At 40.9% G+C, this 7,139-nt stretch overlaps 1 long non-coding RNA gene across 2 annotated transcripts; it reads left to right on the top strand.

Moving 5' to 3' along the window:
• The first annotated feature begins 2,524 nt into the window (after positions 1–2,524).
• On the top strand, positions 2,525–6,378 carry LOC112656986 (uncharacterized). 2 transcript variants are annotated; one of them, XR_003134776.3, is made up of 3 exons: positions 2,525–2,667; positions 5,236–5,351; positions 6,265–6,378. It is a non-coding gene; the product is annotated as an uncharacterized LOC112656986 (long non-coding RNA). The 2 variants fall into 2 exon arrangements; XR_004818226.2 differs by lacking the exon at positions 2,525–2,667 and adding an exon at positions 2,682–3,045.
• Positions 6,379–7,139: the final 761 nt, after the last annotated feature.

Here is a 7,139-nt window from a genome sequence, read left to right as displayed (position 1 = left end):
AATAAAAATTTAAAAAATAAATAAATAAATTCTAGTTAGTTAGCATATAGTGCAACATTGTTTCAGGAATAGAATTTAGTGATTTGTCACTTACATATAACACCCAGTGCTGTGTTATTCTGTATGTTGGTAAATTGAACACCAATAAAAAATAAATTTATTATAAAAACAAAACAAAACAAAACAAAACCAAAAACACCCAGTGCTCATCATAACAAGAGCCCACCTTAATACTCATCACCCATTTATACATCATTTATGTTTATATTCTTGATATTTTATATATTTTATAATATATTGTATCTATATTATATAAACAATAACATATAATACATTACACATATAATGTAGATCTATAAATAAATGTATATATACATTTATTTATAGATAAATATACTATATTTATACATGATATTTTTATGGGGGAAGGGACCCATGAAGGTAAAAGTGCCTGGGGCTCACAAGAGTCATAATGCAGTTTCGTGTGTGTGCAACATAATTTTAAGTGGTTACAGTATGGTCATCACATACTTTATTCAACGAATTCTCAATTGTTGGGCATTTGGGTTATTTCATATTTGTGGCTGAAATAAAGATAATAAGCTGAACAGTCTTTGCTCTAAGTTTCTGGATATCATCATGCTGATTTTTCTAGAGCTCTTCATGTTAACATACCTCGTCTTCTATAGGTATATATTTCCTGGGCCCCTGAAAGCATGAGGCACGTGATGCCTGCTGTGTGTAAAGAGAGGTTGGTCCTACTTGTAAAGTCTTTACACACGCATGACAAGTGAAAAGTCAGCCCTTCAATGGTGGGACTTTGGATGAATATGCTGCTGTTTCTTTCTATCGTTTTTTTTTTTTTTTAATTTTCACAAATCATCAACACCAGCAATGTAAGATAATTAAGAAGAACTTAGATGTGAGCTTTGCTGCTTTGTTAAGATGCAGTTGGGATTGTGATGCTTCCCTGCACCCTGCCCTTCCCCAGAACTCTGTTTTCCTGTAGCTGTGTGTCTCCATGCATGCTTCACAGATGCTTGGCATCAGGTGTTATGTTTAAGACTTTAAGTCATTTTGAGTTAATGTTTGTTAATGACGTAAGATAGTCCAATTTCATTTTTCTGTGCATAGATGTATATACTTCAAAATTGCTAAGAGAATAGGTCTTAAGTGTTCACATAATAGAAAAGAAATAATAATTATATGACTTGATAGAGGTGTTAGCTAAAGCTGTGGTGGTAATCAGTTGCAATCTATAGATGTATCAAGTCAACACACTGTGAACCTTAAGCTTACACTATGTTACAAGCCAATCATGTCTCAGTGTGAAAAAGGACACTCGGTGGACTGGTGGTAGTCCTACTCCATCACAGTCTCTGGATCTGAGGCCCAAGAATCTACATTTAGAAGTCCTTTGCTCTAGGGACACCTGAGTGGCTCAGTGGTTGAGCGTTTGCCTTTGCCTCAGGGAGTGATCCTGAGGTTCCAGGATGGAGTCCCATATTGGGGTCCCCACAGAGATCCTGCTTCTCCCTCTGCCTATGTCTCTGCCTCTCTCTGTGTCTCTCATGAATAAATAAATAAAATCTTTAAAAAAAAGAAGTTCTTGGTTCTTCTTGTACATAGAAAATTGGAGAACTGCTGGCCTTTGGGACAATGCCTGCAGATCACTGGACTTTGAAGTACTTAAGACACTGGCCCCACCCACTTCTAGAGCCTATATCCTGTGTTCTCCTAACACTGGTCTTCATCCACCTCTCCTCCCCAGTCCTTCTTCCCCTGCTCATTTCCAGCAAGGAACCAAGGAGGAAACAATTGAGACTTTCTGCACACCCTTCATCCAGTTTCCCCCAGTGGTAAGTAACATCTTAACTAAGTTTAGTTCAATGATCAGAACCAAGAAATTGACAGTGGTACAATAGTCCTTTTTTTTTAACAAATTTTTGCATGCAAACTCATTTATTTATTCTTGGTATTTCATTCTATGAAATTTTATCCCACCTACAGATCTGTGTACCCATTTTCAAAATCTGGATAGAGAACTACTCCATCACCCCAAAGAAACTCCTTTGTTCTATTACCATTATTAATTCACTTTAAAATATTCTTTTAGCTCAATAAATATTTCTTTAGCAAATTAATAAAATAATTAATTAATACAGAGAGAAAGCTTATTTCCTGGATCATTGGAAGACTTGATCTAGTGACCTCATAGCCTGAATGAGCAGTACCTAATGATAGAACACGTCTTTGAGGATGATACCAACCCAATAGTGGAGATCAGTGGTTGAACCAGGACAATCACCACCTCATACAACATACATAGTTCCCCAATGCCTGTTCTGAGTCAAATCAATTTAATTAACTAACAAAGGTAGTTGTTATGGCAACAATGTTACTAATCTACTTGAGCTAATATTCAGTATAATTGACCTGTTGCTAGGCAACAGCCAATAGGTTGGCCAATAGATGATGACATATTTCATCTGGTGCAGATGTTGCTAACCAGTTACAAATTAGGCTTCTGGTCAAGGAGAAGTTTCCCAGAGAACACCCTCAGTATATTGATAGGATATTTGTGAAGTATTGAAGTGATACTCATAAACACATACTGTTTTATAGACTGAAGTTCCAGCAAAATAGATATTATGAAAATTAAGACCAGTATGTGTATATCTAATATGGCTTATTTAAAATGATCTAGTTATTTTTGAATTTTAAAGGCCTGTTTGATATCTCTGGAAAAAATAGTCCTTTTATCTTTCTGTGTGAAGCTGAAATGTACACTTATAGAGATATATCTCACGTATGGGAAATAAATCAGTTTAGGCAGAATTGTTGAGCATAATGCAAACAGAACTATTTCACCCAGCAGTTCCACACCCTTGGAGAGACACCACCTCTACCTGGGTGCTCTCATTCAAGATGGGCCATACTTCACAGTTTAGTACCTTATGTGCTTTCTTTTGGAGCAACCAGTTGATTATTTCCTAGATTGCTAAGTAAGACACATTAACTTTCATCCTTTGCCTCCTTCAAGAAGTAAGTATAAGTGGTGTATTCAAATGAGCTCCAAAGGAAATACAAGAGTAAGAAATTTTTTGTAAACAACACATTGCCCTTTTACCTTTCTACCATATCCCACAAAGCTGTTGAAGTGGGCCCTCTTGCCTGCCAGATTGACCCCTGATCTAGAACCAGGGCTTTAACTCCAAGGTGAAGCTTTGTTTCTTAGTATGAAGGCCTGTGGGATTGAGAGGGACACACAGGCCTTGGATCTTGAAGATCGAGCCATGCCTATTTCTGAGGCTCTTAAGTTGTATGGCCATGAGTGAGTCACTTCTTCATCTGGGCTCTGGTGGGATCCAGGAAGCCTTTCTCAATCCTTGGGAACTAACTGCATGTTTCCAACGATACCTCTTGTGTCCCAGGTCACAGGGACTTAGTGGAAGAGTTTGGGAGGCATTCCCCTTAGCCCGTTCCTGTCCCCATCCTTCATAGGAAGGAGGACCAGGGAGGCCTGCCTGACCACTTGTGAGCATCAGTGAGCTTTCTTGAGGAAGGTCTGCATGGTAGTCATGCCCATCTTAATGCCAAGCAGTCACGAAATGAAAGATTTCGTGAGAGTTGTTCTCATAGATCTTTGCCTGGAGGATTTAAACTTCCTCTGATTCAGTAAGTGAGAAGTTGAGACAGTATTATAATTAAGTAACCAGAGGAGACTGGGGAGAAAGTAGAGGAAGAGTAATGAGAGTAAGAAGAGGAAGGGAGAGAAAGAGGGAGAAGGAGGAGAAAAAGAAGAGAGAGAGAGAGAAACTTTGTTATGTGTAAGGAGTATAATTCAGGAAATGCTGAGACATGTATCAAAGTTTCATCCTCTGTTAATGTATACTCAGGCTATTTGTCCAGTGTTTGATTTGATTATTTGGAAAAAAAATACACACACACACACACACAGACACACACACACACGGTTTCTTTGCAGCAATTCAGTGCCATCAACTAAAAATTATTGCATAAGGGGAAGCTAATTTGGGAGGAGCAATTTTCTTAGAATTGATTGCAGAAACAGCCATACAATTATCTCCACAGAGCGCTTAGAACAGTGCTGGAAAGGGCCCTGCCGTCTGATTTACCCACCCCCCCACCCCCCAGCCCCAACCAAACCTGCATTGTGGCTTCCTTTCCTGTATCCAGTGACTCCCAGAATGAGGCCGACTGAAGCTTTGCCTCCTGAAAATGTCCCTCCATTGGGGAATGCCCAAGGCCTGGAGTCTCGATTTCTTTCTTTTTGCCCTTCATATCTTCCTTGCTCTTCACAGACGAACTTCTGAAGCAGGCCCCTGGACAACGGAGACCCAATATCACACAGCCTGCCTTTGTGTAGAAGGAAGGAGCCTTTGGCCAAGCTCTCTGACTTCTCTGAACTCCGAGTGTTTGATGTTTCTGGTGGGAAATATTTGCGAGCATGCTTTGTGAAATGCTCTGCAAATAGACAGTAGTAGCAGTCATAGTAGAGCTAACTAGAAAAATATTCCAGCACGTTTTTCTTTGACTTGAACTTGAGAAATCAGGAGAGCATGTGCACCATGTTCCAAGCACTCAAATTTAGGCAAGATAAAATAATGGCTAGGAGCGTGGACTCTGGGTCCCAACTGCCAAGGTTCGAATGCCAGCCTAGCAAGTTACAGGCTGGGAGACCATGTGGCAAGATATTTAATTTCCCTCAACCTCCCTTTACTCTTATGCAAACTGAGGACCTTAGCGGTGCTTCCTTAAGAGTCAGCACAAGGATTCAGTGCTGCAATCTGAGTGAGGTGCCTGGACGTAGTTTCCATTCCAGAAATATTGTCTATTATTATTGCTAATACCATTAGGTTCTCCTGACAATAATTCCATGAGGTTGGCATCCTCCCCGTTTTCCCAGATGGGGAGAATAAGGCTGCAGGAAGTGAGACAGCTTGCCCAGTGTCGACCCCCGATAAGGGCGGGTGAGGGCTCGAACCAGGCTGCTTCCAAAGCCCACCCTCCATCCATGCAGCTTAATGAGGGTTTCAGCTTCACGCTTCTCTCCCCTTGATTAGGTGTTAAATATTTACCATCTTGCCTTTCTTCCTCTCTATCCTCTTTAAAAACGGTTTAATTAAAATCATTCGTTGAGCTCATGATAAAAATATGTAAATGTGATGATTTTTGTGAAATGAATCTTTTGTTTCCCTTTCATTCCCACAGGACTGTGGATGAGAGAGGATAGATAGCTGGGGCCTCCGATGAATTTGCACAAGCGTTTGATAATACGTCGTGTAACCGATTTCAAGGTCTGGTGGCCACAGGACCCAGCAATTCATGTATGTGAAGCACAACCAAATTCATAGACAGGGATGGGGTGTAGGGAGAATGTTTCCTTAGTATTCCTGGGAAAACCAAGTGAAATGAGTCTGAATAGGCAAAGCTGAGAGGAAATCCATTTTTTACTTCTCTACTTCTACGTCAGGTTGGCCCTCTTTCACCCTCTGGGCTGGCTCCCAGCTCACCTAGCAGCAGACAACCAGGGATGGTGTTTGCTGCCTTTTTCTCTGAGCCTCCAGCTACTATCTTCCCCATGGTCCTACCTGGTGGGTGTCCTCAGTATAACCCAATGTCCTGTTGTTTTCTGAGCACCTCTCTACCACCTGGGGGTTCAAGTCCTTGCATCCAACATATATCTGCTCATTGAGAGTCAGTGAGCCAGGCAGTGTGCTGGGTGAGTGCCCTCTTACTTATACTTTCAAGAAATCTACAAATGGTCATGTTGACTCCAGAGATGGTAGTCTAATTTGTCTGGTTTGGAGCCTTTTTTTTTTTTTTTCTAATGGTCTGCTTGCTGGTCCCTGGTATTAGGTCAGGTTGTCATTACAAACAACCCCCCACATCTCAATGGGTCAGCACAGGGAATTTTATTTCTTATTCAGAGATTAGGAATGGGGATTGGGCAATGTTAGGGGGTGGGGAGTGATGCTTAGCTACTTAGTGGCTTTGGGGCCAAGACATTTCCCACCTTGTGACTCATCCTTCCTCCAGTTCTCTTTGTTAACAAGGACCTTGTTAGGGGATTTGACAGGGTAGGAGGTGGTGACAAGTTCCATCCACATTCCATAGCTCAGTTCCATGTGGCTGCTCCATGAAAGATCCTGGGGAATGGAGTCCAGCCCTGTGCCAGGAAGAAGGGAGCATATGAGCTATTAGTAAGTCCCACGTGTGTATTTTTGTATTCCTTTACAGTGTGAAATCTTTAAGGACAAGGGCTTTGACATTCCGTGTGCTGAGCCCTTGCTCAGGGCCTGGTGCTGTTATGTAAATGGTAAATATGACCTTGGGAAAAAAAAATTAATGAGCAAATACAAGAATGAACAACTTATAACCGTAATGTAATGGTCAATGACTAAGTTCATCGAAACTATTAATACCACTGCTGAACTTCCACCATGCTTTTTTCTACATGCTGTGTTGGGATAGGCAGAAGGGGAGTGACACATAACCTGGATGTTTCAGACTTCTTCTCGAAGCCTATGATATTTCTATGGGAGTTTCTCTCATCTCAGACAAAGGTTTGGGAGTGGGAGGCTCAGCTCCTGTGGGTGATTTTCTCACTGTGGTCTCATTTCATCCAACTCACCCCAGTTCCCCTCAACTCTGCCCAGGATTGGTTTCCTGACCTGGTCACAGAGTGGATGACCCAAAGCCATATCCCACACTACCATCTATCAACAGCTTCTAGTAAATCTCTAGACTCAGACCTTTGACCATTGTCCTGGATATAGAAACAAGCTTTTTTTTTTTTTAAAAAAATAATTTATTAATCCCCTTCTTACCTCAAAAAATACACACATTCAAGACCATTGTTTCCTTTAGAGACAAAATGTCTACTTAGAACATCAAGGATGAGTCTTCTGTTCTTTGTGCTCTCTTTCCTCTCTGTGAATGTGTTATTGATTCAGTGGTGGGCAATGCAGGGCAGTGAAATTCATAAGCATTAACACCACACTACTTTGATTACTGAAAAGACTGCTGCTTTTACTATAATTCTATTAAAACAAAGGTTGAAAAACAGCCTTATACCTTCTGTGTTCCACTCACTCCCCTTTCTCACCTCCACA

This window comes from Canis lupus, chromosome 8, assembly GCF_003254725.2.
Source record: "Canis lupus dingo isolate Sandy chromosome 8, ASM325472v2, whole genome shotgun sequence".
Classification (NCBI taxonomy): domain Eukaryota; kingdom Metazoa; phylum Chordata; class Mammalia; order Carnivora; family Canidae; genus Canis; species Canis lupus.
The sequence above is the reverse complement of the archived record's forward strand: the minus strand, read 5'-3'. Positions and strand labels throughout refer to the sequence as shown.